Below are 21671 nucleotides of genomic sequence, written 5' to 3' on the forward strand. Positions count from 1 at the left end.
GTAAAGGAGCTCTAGTGGCTTCCTGGTGTGTTTTTCATCTTGCTAGAGCAAAATTCAGTGAGTAGCCCCGTGGCATGCAAAGCTCCAGGAGATGTCAAGAAGAATGTCGCTTGCTTCCAGTTCTTTCACTTCCTTCTCAGCTGCTGAGGGGAGCCACCATGCACATAGTTTCACTCCCTCAAAATTACAGACTTCAATGAGCCTCGGCAGTGAAGCATGCATACCCTTTGCTAGGCTGAGTAGGGTGTTTTGTCCTGGTGCTCTCTCCAAGGACAGTGCTTGAAGAAGCCCTTCTGCTGTTGATGAAGGCTGGGAATAGAGCCATAAATAGAACATCTCTGTCTCTTAGACCAGGAGTTTTGCTACCCCTCCATTAGTTGCCTGTACAAGCAGTAGCCCATTTTTTCTATTTTTATCTAATGACTGCTGTGCTTCACTGCTCTGCAAGCTTAGATGAAGCCCTCAGGTCTAGTATTTATATCAAATTTGTTTAGTTAGCCAATTAACTGTATGTTCTGATATTTGGGAGATAGCAGTTCCTTTATAATTCCAATTAATGTGAGCAGAATACTGTCTTCTGTCTTTTAGATCAAGATGTTTTTGTATGCTGTTTCAGAGGTTGTGCATCTGCCCTGCTCTGGTCTTATTATGTGGTGTGAGCAAACATGTGGCTCTGTTACTGAAAATCATAACCAAGCAAACTCACCAAACTAAATGATAGTTTAGAAAGCTGACATTTGTTTATTGCATGAGGGGTTTTTTCCTCCTAACGTGCACACCAAGCTACTCAAGGGTACGCATTATATACAGTATGGTACTTGCATGCATAGTACATAACATATTCATCTTCATTCACGCACAGGACTGGTTACAAGTTTCTTGCTTCTAGTGCAAATTAGTGATTGCGACACCTTATCAAGTTGTCTCCTCTTGCAGCCAGATTTTTTTTTTTCAGTTGGAGACTTATTTCTGCATAATTTACTCATGTAATGGTGTTCTTATCATTATCTGTTCTGTTTCCCAAGACTGACTCCCTTGATTAGAAGTCCTTTCAGTCATCAGTTTTGGTGACTTGAGATGGTGGGTACCTGAGCATTAACGACTTGAGAGGGCTGGTCAGCTCGACCTAAATTTTAGGCACTTTCTTGTTTAACTAAGTCAGAGTTTGGTATTTGGGGAGTTTCAGCAACAGCTCTGGACAATGTTTTGAGAGGAAACAGCACCACAATAATTTCACATTTTTATGAAACATTTCATAATGGCAATTGCCATGCACATGAGTCTATAACTGATAGCTGAGTGTGAACTGTACTCCAAAGAGCGTTGTTGATAAAACTAATGAAATGTATTTTAAAAAAAGGAGCTCTGAAGAACAGAAACAGGAAGATCTGTTGACATAGGTTATTGGCATCTTAAGTAAAACACCCACAGACATATTATTTTATAGGCTGTATTGTCAGAACTCAACAGACCTGAAAAGTGAGGTTACGTTGGCAGAACTCAATAGATATGAAAAGTGAAACTAAAGAATCCTGCCCTTATTGCATGCTGACATAAAACAAATAATCTGAATACATTTCTGAGAAATGCTTCTAAACTCATCATTGACTCCAGGGGGTCAGGAAGCAGAGTTGCTGTGAGTGGTGTGTATCAGCGAATTGTGCAGCTCTTTGCCAAACAATTCCAAAGGTCATGTATTTCCCTTTTTTAGAATATATTTCCCAATATACATCATGCAGATCTTGGGCACAGACACATTCATTTACCTGTTAAAGAAAATGAAAAGGAGTTTGCGAACAGTTATATTCCAAAAAAAGATTTTTTTAATTAATTTTCAGTCCTGGATTTAACTTTTCAAGTGTTCTGCCAAATTAACCATAGGAAGGTTGTGAAAGGGTTTACCCTTTGACAGTAAACTCAGAAGTTCTGAGATTAAATACTGAATTGTTTCCCAGCTGATACTTATTCCACCAGTTTCATGTCGGTTTTTTTCTAACTAGTAATTTCATGACAGTATGCTGCGCAAAATTTAAAAAGAAAATTGCAGACTTGCTGATGAAGGGAGAGAATATTTATATACTAAATCAGTAGCAGGGAAGTGATGACTCAAATGCTATTAAATGATCTTACATTTTTACCCCAAAATTGCTGAAAATTTCATTAAATATGAAACATTAGATTAATGGATTCAGAATCTTAAAGATCTTCTAATGCAGTTATCCTAAATCTATAACCTAATTGGAAAATAATAAGTTATGTTCAGGGACAGATTGATTTTCTAATAAAGACAACTCTCTATTCAACTCATAAAGTGTTAAGATTTGTTAAAACTATATATTGATATGTATTAATTTATACCAGGTGTTTGTACAATGACTGAAACTATCATTTTTACTACATACAAAAATATGTGTCCTGTTGAACCATTTACAGTCTAAAATTAGATATAAATTTCACAAGTTAGAGCAGGTGGAGGAACAGTAGGGGAAATGATAACATGGTTCACAGCTGAGATCACAGGATGGATTTCCTGTTTCTTCTCTCCATTGTTATCTTTTCTTTCCTTCCTTTTATGTTTTTGGTTTGGTTTTGGTTTGCTTTTTTCTTTTCTTTTCTTTTTTTTTTTTTTTTTTCCTTTTCCCCTTCTTGCTTCTCATAATCAAGCAAGGAAACAAAACTAAAAGTTGTAAGTGATCCCCTATAGAAATGGAAGAATGTCTTTTCTGATGGTCCTATGGTGGATACAGTCATAATGTAAGTGCATAAGTCATGTATTGGTGCAATTAAAAGTTCTATGATACTGAAGTATACATGCAGAAAGGGAAGCAGAATGATGAAAGTGACCTTTTCATATGGTCTCCCAGCAAACCTTCTAAGTTTTTTTTCTGGTTATAAAACTATTGAATATTTCATAGGACTTTGGTGATCACATAGAAAATATTATTGCTAAATATACCAATAATTAATAGGATTAAAAATTAAAATAGCACCCGGGAGCTGCAGAATGGTTTGAAAAAATATAATTCCATAGTTACAAAAAATAAAAAGTTATTTACTTAATCCAGAACAACCTGAATAAAAATGGGAAACAAAAAACTAGACAAAAGTTCTGTAAAGAAGAATCTTAGGGTTATTCCTACAGATCCTAGGTTGAACTTGAACTATAGCATCACATGCCAAAAAAAGTCACAGTACCAGAATGAATAAACAAGAATATGTTTTCCATATTAGGTGAGTTCACTTTTCCACCCTTGTTAGTATTAGCAATGTCTCAACTGGATCTTTTTGTGGAAGAACTAGGCAGCGAATATTATGAAAGATGCAAACCAGCCAGATACAGTCTAAGAGCATCAAAATAAAGAAAGGTCCAGGAAACAATACTCAGAGAAAAAGACTGACCTAGTTTATGAAAGTGGAGCCTGGGAGAAGACACAATACCAGCAATGAAATAGGCAAAAGGTACTATAAAAAAAAGTTATGTTTGTGGTAAGGAAGATGAAAAATGATGGATTTAATTCTGATCAGATCTCAACTATGTCAGAAATTAGGAAAAAAATCTTTACAAAAACATTCTATGGGGTTTGTGTGATCCTAGTTATAGTGAAATATTGAAATGGTTTAGAGAAGTTGTGATGTATCCATCACTGACTGCTTTGCAAAATCTTAGACAGCATATTTCAGGAATGAGATTTATTACTTTAAGTCATGAATTAAGAAGGGAAGAAATGACATTTCAGACTCCTTTCTTATAATTCTGTGATTTCTTTGTTATTTTCCACCTAAAAAAATACTTCAATTAAATATATATTCAAATGTTAATCAACAAAAATGTTTTTAAGTAATCACAGTAGGCTTCAGGAATTGAATGAATTAGGAGAAAATGTAATAAAAAATGTTCAGATACTTACGATTCCAAGATAATAAAAACTCTATAACAAATCAAAACATTTGGACCACTGCTTTATTTTAATCTTTCAGAGGACTCTGGGACTATCCAGTGAGTTACTTAACTGATCTTTTCCAGAGTTCATTTTGTATATAATAGAGTACATGACAGAAGAGAAGAGTATAAAAGTACTATCACTAGGCGTTAGTCACAATTCAGTATTCAGAAGTCTCATGTAAAATTTGCAAACCATCTCAAGTCCATTTTAGAGTGTTTGAACATATTTTCCTATGCATCATTAACCATTAATTGGATATTGGGTTGCTCATTTAGGACTACTATTTATAACTCATTTAGTAGTTAGAAAAGTTTAGAGGTGAAATTTTCATCCTACAGTCATCAATAGTAATTGGGCATTGGTGTCATCGCTGTTGGAAGGTCACTTACAAGCTTATACAGCAGTATTAATAGTGTATTGGATATCTACTAAATGTTCATATTTTAAATGATGGACATTTTTACAGTTAGTTATTAATCTAAAGCTTTCAGGAATCCTGGGTGTATCTCATTTTGAACACATTGACTTAAGTTTACTTTTTATGCATTTTCAGTTTTTCCAAATAATCTCTTTCTTCCCTACAGTGGTAAAGTTTTGTTACAGTATCTATTAAAGTTATCTTGCTTCAGCTTAACAGGGGTTCTAAATCATTAATGATCAATAAATCACTGCATTCTTACCTGGAATAAATACTTTTATATTCAAAACAACCATTTCTATTTATTCTTTTTAATCTATAATAGCAACTATGAAAACCATTATGGGTTTGTTGTTGTTTGGGGTTTTTTTTCCACAGCTTCAGGGAACATCGTATTCCTTAGGAAGAAGGATAGAATCATAGAATCATTTAGGTTGGTAAAGACATTTGCAAACATCAAGTCCAACAAGCAATAACCCACCCACCCCTACCCCACCCCCCAAACGAGTTTCTGTATTCTGTGCACTTCTGTTGTATTTTCTGTCTTGCTAATCTATAAAATTATTTAATCTTAGAAATACTCAAACTTTCTCCAGGAACTTGTAGGAAATAAAATGTTAAAATAATCTGTAGTCACCAAACAAATTATTTCATTTGTTATATAATAAAAATGTATGCCTTAGTATATGTATATTTATATGCAGTTAAAATCAATACATACAAATACCTGACTAGGGATGGGGAGTAGACAACATGAAGCCAGATTTTTCTCAATTATGTCCAATAAAATGACAATGAGCAATGGGCACAGACTGAAATATGGGAAATTCTATTTAAATTGTGTTTCACTGTGAATGTGGTCAAACAGTGGAACAGCTTGTGCTGTCCAGAGAGGCTATGGCATTTGCATACTTTAAGAAATTCAGACCTTGACTAGGCTCAGCCTTGAGCAACTTGCTGTAGTTGACCTTGCTGGAGCAGGTAGTTAGACATCTCCCTAGGTCCCTTGAACCACAATTATTCCGTGATTCTGTGAAATCCATGCAAATAAATGTGAAGTATTACTAACTTTCAAAAATCTTTGGATTGAAAGAATTTGTACTCAACCTAGAAATAAATATTTTATTGTCTCTTGTGCCTTGGGAATATAGGTTTATCATACTACTCTTTACAATTGTTTTTCTTATACATAAGCACCCAAACTTTGTTTTCCAAACTTAAATGGTAAGAAAATTTACAATAGTAAAATATTAACTTGATGAATATTTCAGAGCAGAAAGAAGTGACAGAAGTCATAAAGTCACATTTTGAACTGTAGTTTTGTGGTTGAACAACATGACCTTTCACATCCTAAACGATGATTTGTGTCTAATCTGTACTCCTCTAGGAAATTAATTTGGCCAGTAGTCTATACCAGGGAATCATTTAATAATCTTAAAGGATATTAAATGTAAAACATTCTTTGCTATTGAGACAGTTTTTTATACAGGATTCAATATGCTGAAATCTTTTAGACAAGGAATGGCAATTATAGTATTATTGGCAAAGCATTTGGAGGGCAATAGATATTAGAGACATTGAACTGAACTGATAGCTGGTGAAGTTTATGTAGTTAAATCAACTGCTTTGACAAGTCACTAAAGTAGGTCACAAGGCAGTAGAGAATGAACCTTTGCATCTAATTCAGAGCCTCTGACCCACTGACACAGGATCTTCTGTTCCACGTTGCTCTCCCTGGACCCTGAAGGAGAAAAAGGAAAATTAGTGCCTTTCTCTATTCACATGAGACATAGCTGTATGCAGCTATATATCCTGAGACCTGTGGAAAAATTCTAGCCTCTCCTGGAACCAGGAGGAGCTTGTACATGAGCACGTGAAAGGTCAATTTAGGCCTTCTAGCCCAGTTCCTACAGCTCCTTACACTGCTTATTAGCTGTACAGCACTCAGTGATTCATTTGGTAGGACAGTGGCTACTCTTTTCAGTGGAATTTGGGGAAGGAAACACTGAGACAGAGAACCACTTGGGTTAATCTAGTGAATAAAGTATAATGAGCAATGACTTGAAAAAGCTAAAATTATGAAGTAACAGGAAATTTAGTTAATCACTTTAAAAAATCATTTATAATATAGGACATGAGGCCCATACCTCAAATAGAGACAAGTCAAAACAGGAGATACCTGTTTGTATTAACTGTACCATTAGTTTAAACTAACTAATTCAGCTTAAATGAGAAACTTTCAACCACATAAATTCAAGGGAGATAAATCTTACAACTAATGTTAAAGATGGTCATTGAGAAGTTGAATGGTCGTAACATCTTTGTGCCTATTATTGAGATAATTTATAAGGGGATGGTTTTGTTTTGGCTTGGTTTTTTTCTTTTTTGTTTGTTTTAAATTGAGTGACTGGGCAGGGGAAAATAGATTGCTATTGTAAGAGTCCCAGGTGTCCCTTTTTTAGTGAAAGCCCAGAAAGTCCAAAATCAAAGACGTTTTAGTCAACAGTAAAGAACAAATGATACAATTGTTAAGAATAAATTATTTGCAACGTACACACAAACCCTAATTTATCTGAACTAAAAACTACTTTGCCTCTACTAATAAAAACTGTTTTACAAAATACAGGAATAAATAATGTACTTTATTATTTAAATAAGTACATTTTTATTTTGTAACACCATTTAAAATATTAACCTCTGTGCAAAGAAAGAGTGAATAAGATAGTACAGTGACTAATAAACTTACAGGAGTTTGAATGATTTTCTGCTTTGATATGCCAACTATTAGCTAAACATTCTGATTCAGAAGAAAACCCCATACATACGGCTTTCAGCTTAGAAATTAAAAAATCACATTTATCTCAGAGTTAATATCTGGGGTTATTTTTGGATGTCACCTCTTTCCTGTTCTTCCAAAGGACACTATACCTAATCATTGCTTTACATAACTGTGTTTAGAACCCAAAAGGAAAATATCAAAAAGTTAAATACTTCTATGAAACACCAGAACTAAAAAGATCATATTGAGCCTTTTGACAGAGTCCTGGAGCAGATGCCTGAATTGAATGACTCACCACTTCTTCCTTAATCCCAAATATAGTATTGCAGGATAGAGAAGGACTGAAAGGAGATAAGGAAAAAAAATAAAAGAGGAAAACCAGAAAGAAAATAAATCAAGGAAAGATTGTATCTTGCTTCTAGAATTCTAAGTGTTAATGAGCACTACTGTTTTCTATTTATTCTCTGATCCTAAATTTTCCATTCATTAAAGCAATTAATTTCTCAGTAAATTAGCCTAGTTCTTTTGCATTTGATCAAGTAGCAGGTACCATGTCTTTCTCCATGTTTTGATAACATCCAGAATATGGTCAAATATTTGACCCCTATACTTAATGTTACAATACTTTATTAAAAAAAAAAGAAACGTAGTTATTTAGGTGTTCATGGTCAGATATTTTCTGGATGTCTGTGGTATCTATCCATCTTCTGCCACTGATGTAATATGATACATGTCTTCTGTGATTTTGCTGCAAATTATTTCAGCTTCTTGTGCTGTTAACAGCACTGTGGTTCTTTTCTTTAAACTGTATAATTACATATCATGTGTATGAAAAACTCATAGCAAATTCTTGCTTGGGATGTTTGGGATTGCTTTACTTTGTTTCTCTGTTAACAGCCATCAGTCTTTAGTATCATTCACAAACCGTATTGTAGTCACTTCTGAGTGCAGTTACCCTGAGACTGCACAGAACAAAGGATCTGTAATACAAATCAGAATTTACCATATAGAAATAAGAAAAAGCACACAGCTTGTCTCACTCCTACACTAGTATTCCCAGTCCCTCTACATTTGCAGATCCTTACAGGTGCTCTAAAAGTAGTCAATACTGTGGATAGTCCTGAAAAGAAGGAAAAAAAAAATCAAATCTTTCTTCCAGAGAGACAATATCTGTTTCAGCATTTATGGAGAAAATTTGCAATGAAAGCATAAATCTTCACAGTAGCTATTGATTCCCTAGAAGAATGTGCTACAAATGAAATTCTGACTCCCAGGAAGTCATAAGACACAAAGCAGACTGCTGAAATCTGTCTCCTAGCCGAAGTGATTATGCTTAACTAAATGCAGAATAGACTCATACAAAATCTTCCATTTGAACTTCACCAATTCTTTGACTTGATCTTGTGAAAATGTGATCTATTTGCATCTGTAATTGTATCTCATTGTGCTTGATGTTTCTTCTCTTCAAAACCCAAAAGTCTCAGTGTTTTTGCATACTGCATTGCAACAGATGACTTGATTTCACTTAGATTTTCATGTCTGCAGTACTTTTTTAGTACTAAGGTACTTTTTAAAGGTAGTTTAGATGAGCCTAAAATTGACTAAGTACTTTGATTAGGTAGAACTTTTCGATTAAGGAAAGCATTTTTCCTATAGATAAATGTTTATTCTCCTAAAAAGCACCCTTGCAAGAAAAAAACAGAGATTACTGCTTGTAAGCATATTTGCAGCTGAATGTGTTTTCTGTCTTAACTGCTCACAGAAAAAGGAGTAAAAGACAATCAAAATGGAACACAAGAAAACTTTTTTTGTGTGTGTGTGATAACAGTAATACAACAGCAATTCTATTCACCAAAAAGGATGGCATTGTACTACTGCAGAAACAGGGCTCTATATTTTTTGATAGGCACTATAAAAACTTGCATTACTCTGTTCCAAATTGAACCATTTAGGGAACCTGTTACTGCTAGATCACACCATTTTTCAGTAAAAAACTAAGCCTTGTATATCCCTGGATACTATTATTGAAGGCGATAAAGTGTACTATTGTAAGATCAACGAGGGTTGAGATGACTATATTCTCATAAGCTAAAGAAGACAATCAGTATGATAATTAGAGCATGTTAATTACTCTCCACTAGCAACAAAAAATGCAAATGATATACAGCAGGAAATTAACAGCAGTTACTGCTCAATATTGCATGACTTTTCCATTAAGTATAATATGAGAAGTTGTTAAATTATAGAAAATGAGAATAATGAGCTGGCATATTAAAGCAGGTTAGGTTTCCAGTCTGGCTGTGGAGGGAATCATTAGGAAGTGTCCTGAGGATGTGATACTGTCCATACAGGTTAAGCACACTTATGCAGTACTTTGGGGAAATCTTTATGCATTATTTTATTTTCACTAGGTAGAACAAGACTGGGTATTCTAGCTCAGCTGGAAGCAGTACAACAACCTTTTTTGAATAATGGATCTGCTGCAAAATAGCTAACACAATTTCATTCCTTTCTTTGAAAAACAAAAATTGAAGTTGGGTATGATGGGGCTTTTTTGAGAATAAACAAGCCAACAAACCAAAAAGAGCTGATAATGTTCTGAGCCTTGGAAAGGTTTAAAATATAAGGGGAAGTCTCCTATAGCCTGAGAACTGAAATTAGCACAAGAAAAAAAAAAAAAAGCTGTGGGAGAGGCTTTTAACTGAGTTTTAAAGTATATTCCGAGGAGTATAGACAACCTTATCAAAATAGTGGCACACTTTCTACTGCCAGCTACCAATGAGAAACAGATAAAGAAATACTGACATTTTAATCAGATTTTAAAAAACAAAAACAAAAACAAACAAAAAACAAAATACGAGGAACATTCCTACATGTTACAGGCATGTTTCAAGAAGCATTGAATCAGTTCATAATCTTCCGAGGACGTCAACAAGCCTTTGATTATGATCATTGACATATTAGCTTGGGCTCCATGAGTTTGATACGAAACATATCTGTGACTGACACAATGTAAGACAGACTGGCATTTTGCAAGGAGCATAACATATGAATACTTAAACATGATCTTGATAACTACTTGTAAAGTATTTCTTCTAATTGGAGAAAACACCCTGCAACTTGAGCTTTCATTGCACTACATTATGTTTTTTTAAATAACTGGATTTCCTAGTGCCTTCATATTCTCAGGTAGCTACTCACATTTCATTAAGTTATGAGATGTAAAACATCTACAGTACTATCAGTGTGAATTGGTTTTAGTACTTTATGTATACTATAGGTGCACTTAAAGTCCCATAATCACAGAAATTATGGAAATGAAATTTTGACAAAGCATTTCCTTGCTTTTAGAATACAACAGTCTGTGCATGTTTGTTGTTTGGGTTTTTTTTTCATGTTATCATGAACATTTGTTTGAGTTGGATAAGAGAGAGAAAAGTGTGTGTATGGTTTGGTTTATGTTTTGTTTTGTTGTGTTTTTGTTTGTGCCTTTTGTGGTTTGTTTTGTTTTTTTTTTTCCCCCGGAGAACACTGTTCCAGCTTCTCCAGAAAAGCGGCCCACTTCAGATGGTCTTCTACACAGAAGCAGAATAAATCTTCATGGTAGATGAGCTGACTTGACCAGAGAGAAGTGAAAAACAGGAACTAAAGAAATTTGAGACAAAATCATGATATCAAAATTAATCAGGATGCAAATTATAGAAGAAAATATTCAATTATTTGTAGATGTAAGGTGTTAAGCAAGAATGAATAAAGACTTATTATAAACATCAGTTCAGCCTAGTCATGTTGAAATTAAAATTAATATGACTGGAATGATGAAGCTTTGAGGTATTAGAATTGTATCTGTACCAACATATAAAAAAATGTTTATGATAGAATGGCATAACATACCAAAAAGGGAAATTATAACAATTAATAATAATAATAAAAAAATGTAATTCTGTAAAAGTCCTGAGAGAAACCAAGATACTGAAATATTTCAGGAATATAATTAAAGGCAACCGTGGTGGGTTGACCCTGGCCAGTAGCTAAGCTCCACACAGCTGCTGGCTAACTCACTCACCGCCCCCCCGAGGTGGGGGAGAGAATAGGAAAAGCAAAAGAGAGAAAACTCACAGGTCATGATAAAGATAGTTTGACAAGTAAAGGAAAGAGGAAGAAAAACAAAATAAAAAGACCCAAGTGATGCAAGGGCAATCACACATCCCAAGTGATGACCAAGACCCAGCCATGCTGGAGATGCAGCATGAGGAGCAGAGAAAACCTTGACACTGTGCAAATATGGCTCAGAAATAATCAAAACACTGGTGTGTTATCAATGCTGTTTTGGTCAGAAATCCAAAAAAAGCAGCATATGGTCAGCTACAAACAAACAAAAAAAACAACTAACTTCATCCCAGCTAGAACCAATGCAACAACAAAAGCAGAATTTAATATATATCAAAAAGAACAGTCTGAAGATGCCGATTGATCTGTTAGTAGGGGGAAATGGTAGAGCTGTAAATGTCAATGACAAAAGAAATTTAGCTCTATTAAAGGAAAATTTTGGGTCCCTTTATAAATTTCATGGTGTTTCCTAACTTACTGAAAATCTATCAGAGGAATAAAGAGTGCTGATAAGGAAAATAAGAAAGCTAAACAGTGATGTGGATGTTGGGACAGAGTGTGCTCTAGGCAAGTGTTCAGACAACACCAAAAGTGTCTGTAGAAGGGGGTCATGAATGCATTGGAGATTGGAGGTCTGCTAATGTGGCAGTGTGCCCTCCACTCCCTGCCCATCCTGACTTGTTTTCATAAAGAACTGGTAAGTAATAACCATCAATGGTTGTCCTAATGTATGCATCTGGTCGGGATGGCTGCATCTGACTCAAAGTGGATTTGGAAAAGTCAGATAACACAATAGCCAAGGGCTAATATGAACAATGCACTCACCTAACAGTGTTGCTCAAGGTCTGACTCAGGCCAAGTTCAAAGAAACTAACTTCTGTGGTCAGTATGCAAATATGACTGAGTCACTTATCTTATTCCATAGTGGACAGCTGAGGGTCCATTGAGCTCTCCTGCCCAGCAGCGGGTTGCATGCCAAGATCTCCCCTTGAGTAGGGACACCTCTCAATTTTACTCCTTGAGGTTGAGAGGTTCCTTGCTGCAACAGATTCTCATGCAGGGGGGTCCTTTAGAACATCATGACTCAATGGGAGGGTCTCCCTGACAATGTTGTCTGACCCTGTCCAATATGCAGTAAACAATCAAGCGTACTTGTCCTTCAAATCTTGTTAAACCACTGTCACGCTTACTATCAAATTTGTTAAATCACTGTTTTATACCAATACATGTTGCTGCTTCTCTTTTATGAGTGAAGCTTGTCACTCATTTCCATGACAGCTATTGAGAGGGAACTGGACCTGCTGAAGAAACGGGCTGACAGGAACCTCATGAAATCTAACAAAAGCAAATGCAAAAAAATCTGCACTTGGGGAAGAATAAATACATATACAGGCTGACCAGCTGGAAGGTAGCTTTGCAGAACAGGACCTGGGAGTCCTAGTGGGCAGCAGTTAAAGGATGAGCCACTGATACACTCTTGTGGCAAAGTGTTGTGGGCTGCATTAGGAAGAACGCTGCAAGCAGATTGAAGGAAATGATCCATGTCCGCTATTCAGCACTGGCAAGATGATAACAATGGTGTTGTGCGTTCACAGAACCTGGGCTCCTTCTGACAAGAAGACATGGATGTCCTGAAGCTAATCTAACACAGGACATCATGATTGTCATGGGGCTGGTGCACATGACAGACAAGGGGAAGCTGAAAGACCTGGGCTGGTTTAGCCTGGAGAAAAGAAGGCTGAGGGAGACCTTATTGCTCTCTGCAGCTACCTGATCAGAGATTACAGAGAGCACGGAGCCAGACACCTCTAGCAATTGGCCCGTGATAGGGTGAGAAGAAAAGGACACAAGGTAGAACATGGGAAATCCTGACTAGGTGTTGGAATTTTTTTTACCACATAGATGGCCAAGCCCTGGAGCAAGTTGCCTGAGAGGAGTGTAGTGATCCCTGGAGGTATTCAAGCCTTGACTGAATACAGCCCTGCACAACCTGACCTAATTAGTCCTGCTTAGAGTAACCTGAGTATTCTTTTTCCAACCAGAATAATTCTCTGATTATTTGATTCTATGGTATAACATTTCTGTGCATTTTTTAATTTTGAAAATAATTTCCATGTTGAAAAGGATAGTAAAATCAGATATCTGTACACTTTTTGCTTATAAATGCTTATAGATTATGCTAACATAACTAGGTATAACTTAATGAAAATAGGTATTAACTATATTACAGGCTTCAGGAAAGCATTTTTGTGGAGTATTTCAAAAGCAAAGATTCAAAGATGTATAAGTACATTTGTATAATCTTGCAAGAGTGGCATACTGTGGAAACAGGATATTTCTGATACACAATTACCTGAATTCAATGAGGCACACACAATGAGTGTGTGCTTTTAGCTGGCATACCTACTTCATATAAAGACGTATAGAAGAAACCAGAAACCAGAGAAAAATAGGCTATATTTACAGGATAGAACACCTTTCCTGGTGAGAGGGTCTCTGTGAACTGGGTGTATGGCAGATTTATTATTTTTATGGATAAAGGAAATTTATTATGCAGTCCAACATTACTATAACATGTAGACAAAAGAACTGATGGCAGCCCTGTAAAGACTGAGGGGAATTAATTTGTATCTGTGCTTGATAATGGTATAATACCTGAAGGATGAATTAGGATGTTCTATGTACTCTGTGATGCAAGAAGTTACGTGGAAAAGGTCCTTCTTAATTGCCAGTCTATGTTTTAATCATGTTTGTGTCTAGATAAACATTCCAGTTACCTAGAATTCACAGAATGCTGTTTTAATAATAAGCAAAAGTATTGCACTGAAACAGCTCATCTTGAAATCATTAACCAACAAGTCATTCTTTTCCTCTTTCTTTTCTCCTTTGGGTGTTATTTAGCATCTAAAAATGGCATTGCAATAATATTTGAATCTTGTTTGACATGCCATAACTGAAATTATTCAACCACAGAATTATTGGCACAGCTCAAAACATTTGCAGATGAATACAAGCTGTTGCTGACTACACAATAGAAATCATCGTTGCCTGTTTTGTAACATCATTGCATTCTGGATAGGCAATTCTTCCTTACAAAACGTTATTGCAACAAACTCAAAAAGATTGTTTTCCACTATATATACTTCTAAAGTAGTAATGCCATCAATTCTTGGGCATTGTACCCACTGATAATTCACTTGTCCATATTTAAACCGTATAGATTGGGGTTGAGAGGTAGCTTATCCATCCACATGATTCATAGTTTGCTAGTAGTTTATTTACGGGGTACAGATGCAGTACATGGATTTTGGCAAATCCAACATGCCCCATAGAAAGCATTTTACATAAGTGCACTTATTTACTTTGAGTACACTTGAAAAGTATGACTATGAATGAAATTCAGATGCCTTAAGCATATATTTATTCTGTAATTTAAAATTCTATTTAATAAGATAAAAATAAAATCCTATGAGATCTTGTATCACAAACACATCCACCTTACTTTAAGCATGACTACTGTTTATTTTCAAATTATAGACTAGGAATAATGCAGAAAGAAAGAAAATTGTTGAAAAGAAAAGCACATATGGAAATGTTCTGTTACTTTGTAGGAAAAAAAAGTATGCTAATAGAGAAATGACAGAGAAATAAAGGTGTTTTGAAATTACATATCACCAAATAGGACTGAAATAGCACTTTCCATCTAGGCTATTCCTGAAACATAACCTCTTCTGCTGCAAATACACAATTTCTTTATACCTATCAAAGCCATGCAGCTGAAAAATATGGTGTAAAAGAGAAAGGAAAATAACTTGTTTTAGTCTAACAATGAATACAAATGAAACATTTAAAGAAGAGTACACTTTTTTTATCTTTGTGAGAAATTATTGTTTTGTTTCACTTGTATTGAATACTAACATTTCATCTTCATCAGAATTCTCCAAAAGTTCGGATCCAACTTACAGTCTTTGTTGATATTTATTTGGAAAGTCTATTTTATTCAAGTTCTCTGCTTTAATCTTTTCTTTTCACAGGTGCATGCCTTGGTACAGCCAGGATTTCCAAACTATCATAAAACATTACAATGTGGAAAATTCTGGTGATAATGAAGAAATGTGGAGTTTTTTTGTATGTGTCTATAAAATAATCATCATATAAGATTTTTAAAAGACATGAAATATAAAAAGCAAGTATAATGACATTACAACTTTCAATAATAAGGTACTCTACATTCTTCAACTATAATATACCACTCATTAATGACAGTTTGGGGACCTAGCTATATATAAAGATAGCAATTTTTAGATTGAACTAATACTTATTCCTCATCAATCTGTAATTTCAATGATTCATTTTCAGCTGACTATCTATCACTTAGTGGTTTGTTGTCTCTCCATCTAAAAGAAAGTCTTGTATTAATCACTGTTGTATTTCTTGTTGTACATACGCTTTTACTAATACTTCCATTTCAAACAAAAAAACACTATTTATGTGCTTTTTACTATTTTTTGTCACCATTGAAATGGGTTTTGTGTCACTTCTCTTTATAATTGATGTTATTTCCCAAAGTCAACAAAAGAATATTATAGCTATGATGTTAATGGGGTATTATGACATATTACTATGAATCCAGACCATGTGCACACTTACAGAACTAGGACACCAGTGTATCAATGTCTTCCTTGTATTGGGGAAGATAAAATACTTCCAGTTGTATTGAAAATGGTACTCTAGATGTGTTCTATTGAGTGCTAAGTAAAGGAGGAGAAATCCTTCTCCTAATATACAGGCCACGCTCTGTTACTAAAACCCAGAATGCTTTTGGTCTAGCTAACATTAGCAGTTTAACATCTTTTCTGTTGTTTTCCACATAGCAAGACCAAGGGAAGGGTAGCTCTCACAGCACCTAGCAAACTGACATCTGTCCTTGATCAAAGGATGCCTGGAGCCTTTATTCTAGCTGACATCTGATTAGGGACAGTCAGATACCCTTTTAGCCCACTCTAGAGGCCTATATAACATCCAGGTCCAGAGTACAGTTCTCAGTGGTATTCAATGGATATAGCAGTTTGTACAGCAGGACATGAAGATGGGACCAGCAAACTTGCTTTTTCCAGAATATACATTCCTAGAGATGGTCACAAAGCATAGTGCCCAGGTGCTGCTGGAGGCACCATCCCTTTGCTGTTTCTCTCGTGCACCCAGGTAGAGCTTCAGAAGGAAGATGCAGCTCTGTAAGTCTCAGGTGACAAGGAATGCCTGAGGCCTCTTGCATTCCCTGGCATGTGATCTAGTATACAGGAGGTATGAAGCTGTGCCGCTAAGTGAAATACCTGCAGGAAGAGTTCAGGAGATTGTACAGCATCAGAGGGGTTGAGAAAGAGGTTGACAGTGTTTACTTTCAGAAGATCTCTCTTCAAGAGCCTGAACTTTCATCTGCAGAGAGGTGGAAAGAGCCTGAGCCTATGCAGTCAGAAAATGGAAATTCCCATCGTGGTGAAGGCTGGAAACTGGAGGAAGGCTGGAAATCAGGAGGAAGTCACCTCTGTCCTGCTTATGATTTGCAGTTACTGTATCTGTTTAATGCCCCCATAGCTGATGAGAAGCTGGGACCATTGTCAAATGGAGCATCTCTGGTGGCTGAGTGTGAGCAGCCTGGAACTGTAAGGAAGCAGCGAGTGACTGTGGTAGGAGTCTGCTGGCCTGACTCCTCACCTAGGGAGGCCTGCTGCTTGTCAGGGGCTCACATCCAGGAGGTTGTTGAGAGGCTACCCAAGGCTCATTGAGCCTTCGGGCAATTACCATTTGTTGCTTTTCCAGGCACCTATGATACTGCCAAGGGTAACCTGGGAAGTATCAAATGTGAATGCAGGATTCTGGGGAAGTTGTCAAGGATATGGGGGGCTCAGATATTCTTCTTCCTGCTGGCGAGCTGGATCTGAAGAGGACTTAATGGATCCTGGAAGTTAACATCTGTTTCCATAGTTGGTGTCCGCAATACTGTTTTGGCTTCTACAACCATTGGAATCTCTTTGAGGGTCTACAGCTGCTTGGGAGAGATGGGAACCTTTTGACTGCATGGGGAAAATGTATCTTTATGAGCAGGCTGATCATCCTGGTAGGGAGACCTCTAAACTAGAAATTATGGCAGAGGCAGTGACTCATCAACAAACAAGTAGGGAAGCTAAGGACAGGGTGGGCAAAGGCTATGGAAATAGGAGGGGCATAGCAATCAATGAAACAGAACTGAAGTGGAATCCTTTTAGTGTAGGCACATAAAGAAGGAGGTTCCTGCAGGATGGCATTATGTGGAAAGGTCTCAGCCTGTACTTGAATGCTTTTCTGAAATGCCTCTACACTAACAGGAGCACTTACAAGTTTGTAGTTACAGGGCTATGACCTCATTGTAATCATGGAGTCATAGTGGGATAGCTCACATGACTGGAGTGCTGGGAATAGAGGGATAAAGAGTTTTTAGGAAGGACAAGCTGGGAAGATGAGGAGGGTGGGTTGCCCTTTGTGTGAAAGCAGTTGGAAAGCATGGAGCTCTGCCTGGCGTTAGGTCAGGAATCAGTCAAGAGCTTGTGGGTCAAGATCAGTGGGTAGACCAACATGGGTGCCACTGCTAGTGGGTATCTGCTATATATCTTGTGATGAGTTAGGCTTGGCTAGCCCATCCAACTGCTTGCTCAATCCCACTGTCCCTGCAGTGGAACAAGTGAAAAAACAGGAAGAGGAACAAGAAAACTCATGGCTTGAGATAAAGACAGAGAGATTGATTACCAATTACTGTTATGGGCAAAACTGACAGGACTTGGAAAAAAAATAACTGAAGTTATTAATGATTAAATATTTTTAACTGCTGATTTGGGTATTAGGAAACAAAGACAAACTTTAAACCAACATTTTTCCTCTCTCCTTTCCCAGACTCCACTTAGGTCATTGCTTTAAGACTCCTCTTCCCTCTGCTGCTCAAAGGTGGCCCCTGAGCTTGGGCCCCTGAGTGCTCCCATTCCAGAGCTGTTACAAGGCAATGCTGAAGTTGTTTCTTATCTCCAAGGGAAATTTCACGCCATTGCAAGGAGTCTGTTCTGTCTCTGGCATTCCTATTTCTAGCTAGTTTTACCCCTTCTTGCAGCTGGGCCTCCTTGCCTTCCATGCCAGACCATTCTTAGGTCAAAAATTACCACTGCTAAGCAGTTACAATTAGTACTCCTTCATTCCTCTTCCCATCCCTTTGCAACACAGGGGGAATAGGGGTGGGGTGGTAGTGTTACAGTCAGTACATAGTAGTTTCTCTCTGCCTTGCCTTTCCCACACTTTTCCCATGCTTTGGTGTAGTTCCTCCACAGGCTGCTGTCCTTCAGGAATATCCATCTGTTCCACTGTGTGTTCTTCCACAAGCTGCAGTCCTGTCAGGAAAATCTTCTCCAGCATGGTTTCTCTATGGGTGGCAGTTCCTTGAGGACCAGTCATCTGTTCCATTATGGACTCCACGGTCTGCAGAGTATATCTGCTCTGCCACGGAGTTCCTCCTCCTCCTGACATTGGTATTCCCTCTGTTTCTCACTTCTTGTTCATGCTTCCTCTCTGTCTGGCATTGCCTGCCCTTACAGGTTGGGTAAGTAGACAGTGGAGTATATTGAAAACCCGTTGAATAGCTGGGCCCAGGGGGTCATGATCAGTGACACAAAGTTTATCTGGGATTACACAGTAGTGGTATGCCCCAAAGGTCAATGCCAGGGCCAGTACTGTTCATCATCTTTACAAATAACCTAGATCACAGTACAGAGTACATCCTCAGCAACTTCCCAGATGGTATAAACCTGTGAAAAGTGGCTGATTCATCACATTAGTGTGCTGTCACTCAGAGACGCTTTGTCAGGCTGGAGAACTGAGCCATGGGGAATCTCATGAAGTTAAAGAGGAAGTGCCAAATCCTGCATCTGGAGAAGAACAAGTACCAGTACATGCTGGGTGCTGAACAGCAGATTTGCAAAGAAGGACCTTAGGGTCCTGCTGGACAACAAACTAAACAAAAGCAATCAATACACCCTTACACAAAAAAAGGCCAGCAGTATCTTGGACCTGCCAGCATGCTGAAAGAGGTGAGCCTTCCTCTCTACTCAGAACCAGTGAGGCAGTATCTCAAGAACTGTGTCCAGTTCTAGGCTCCCCAGTCCAAGAAAGATACAGATTTACTAGAGGAGGGTCACAAAGATTATGAAGGTACTTGTGCATCTCTCACATGAGAAGCTGAGAAAGCTACAATTTCTCAGTGTGGAAAAAAGAAGGCTCAGGTGAGATCTTATCAATGTGTATGAACATGTACTTGGGAGGTAATGAAGGTGAAGGAACCAGATTCTTGTCATTTATAACCAATGACAGAACCAGAGGCAGTGGGCACAAATTAAAGAACAAACTCCATCTGAACATGCGAAAACACCCTTGATGATGATGATGATGATGATGATGATGTGAGTTGTCCAGACAGGTTGTAGGGATCTTTAATATCTGTGAAGATATTAAAAATCCAACTGGACATATTCGTCAGCATTCTGCTGCAGCTGATCTTGCTTGTGCAGGGGGTTGTACTAAACTTTGCCAACTGAAATGTTTCTGTGAAGTCAAAACAAGAAATGTAGACACATTCTTTCTTTTCTGATGAGTCCTGGTTTTCTTTGGAACAAAATCTGTATGTGAATACAGAGAGGAGCCACAGAAATCTAATAAACCCCTTGTCTCAATGCTTAGGGTGAGCTGTGTAACATTTGTCTTACAGCAAAATATTCCCCAATGCAATCTCCAAAAAGAAGGGCATAAAAATACTTGTAAGAGAAACAGAAAACTACCAGGAGTTATTGAGATTCTTTAAATTCAGCTTTAAGTATTTCAGTAAATTATTTCTCAATTATTTCTTGTTGTGGTTTGACCCTGGCTGAATGCAAGGTGACCTGAAAACCACTCTATCACTTCCCTCCTCAACCAGACAGGAGAGAGAAAACATAACAAAAGCCTCATGGGTTGAGATAAGGACAGGGAGATCACTCAGGAATTACTGTCATGGGTAAAACAGAATTGACTTGGGGAAAATTAGTTTAATTCATCACCATTTGAATCAGAAAAAAAAACCAACACCTTCTCCGCTCCCCCCCCCCCCCCCCCCCCGCCCCTCCTTGCCAGGCTTAACTTAATTCCCAATTTCTCTGTGTCCTCCACCAGAGTGGTGCAGGGGGATGGGGAAGGGGGGTTACATTCAGTTCATCACCTATTTTTGCCGCTCCTTCCTCCTCCCACTCTTCCCCTGCTCCAGCGTGAACTCATCTCTCCATGGGTTCACAGGTCCTGCCAGTAAACCTGCTTCAGTGCAGGCTTCCCTCAGGTCACAGCCTCCTTCGGGCATCCACCTGCTCTAGTGTGTGGTCCTCCATGGGTGGATATCTACTCCACCATTCACCTCCTTGAGCTGCAGGGGACAGCCAGCCTTACCATGGTCTAAGGGAACTCTGCTCTGGCACCTGGAGCAGCTGCTCCCCCTCCTTTTGCACTCACTTCTGTGTCTCCAGAGCTGCTGCTTTCACATATTCTCACTCCTCTCTTCCACTGCAGTTCTTTTTGTGCAGATTTCTTTCCCCCCCTACTTAATATATGTTATCACAGAGGCAGTACCACCATCGCTGATTATCTCAGCCTTGGCCAGCGTCGGGTCTGTCTCACAGCTGGCTGGCATTGGCTCTGTTGGATGTGGGGGAAACTTCTGGAATCTTGTCACCGAAGCCATCCCTGTAGCCCCCATGCTACCTAAACCTTGCCATGCAAACCTACTACAGTCTTAAAGTAAAAAGGGCAAAAATAGGGAAAAAGACATGGTCTGACCATACCTAAGAATTTGACTTTATTTCACTTAAAATACCAGTGAAGAAAATCCAGAATCAGCTCAGGATGTATTCATGTAGACATTCATATAAACCTTCCTCATCAACTTACCTCTCTTCTGAAGCCAGACCTGTCCCCCTAATTCTTAAAAAGAACAGAAGATGAGTTGTGAAACAGGGATGTGAAGATTGCTCAGGGGATGATGAAATTTATGAATACAATGGCAAATAAAATTGCTTAGAAGCAATTCCTTCTTCTGTGTGACTTAGTATTACATGTTACTCTCCAAACGTTGTTAAAGGCAATAATTGAGTACAGTATATCTATGTGGAACAAATAATTTATTATTAGCCTAATTAAAATCGTAACAACTCAGTGAAAATACAAGAGTTATTAGTAGTCCAGTCTCAGCAATACTATGAGATTTTGCAGTACAATTGCTACTACAGTTAGAAGCTGCCCCTTTTCTCTGAGGTTATGCTTATCCTTCCCATGTCCCTCTGACTGTAAGGTTAACAGTGTCAGTCCTCAGCCAGAGGGGTGG

The sequence above is a fragment of the Falco punctatus genome, assembly GCF_963210335.1.
Source record: "Falco punctatus genome assembly, chromosome: 5".
NCBI lineage: Eukaryota > Metazoa > Chordata > Aves > Falconiformes > Falconidae > Falco > Falco punctatus.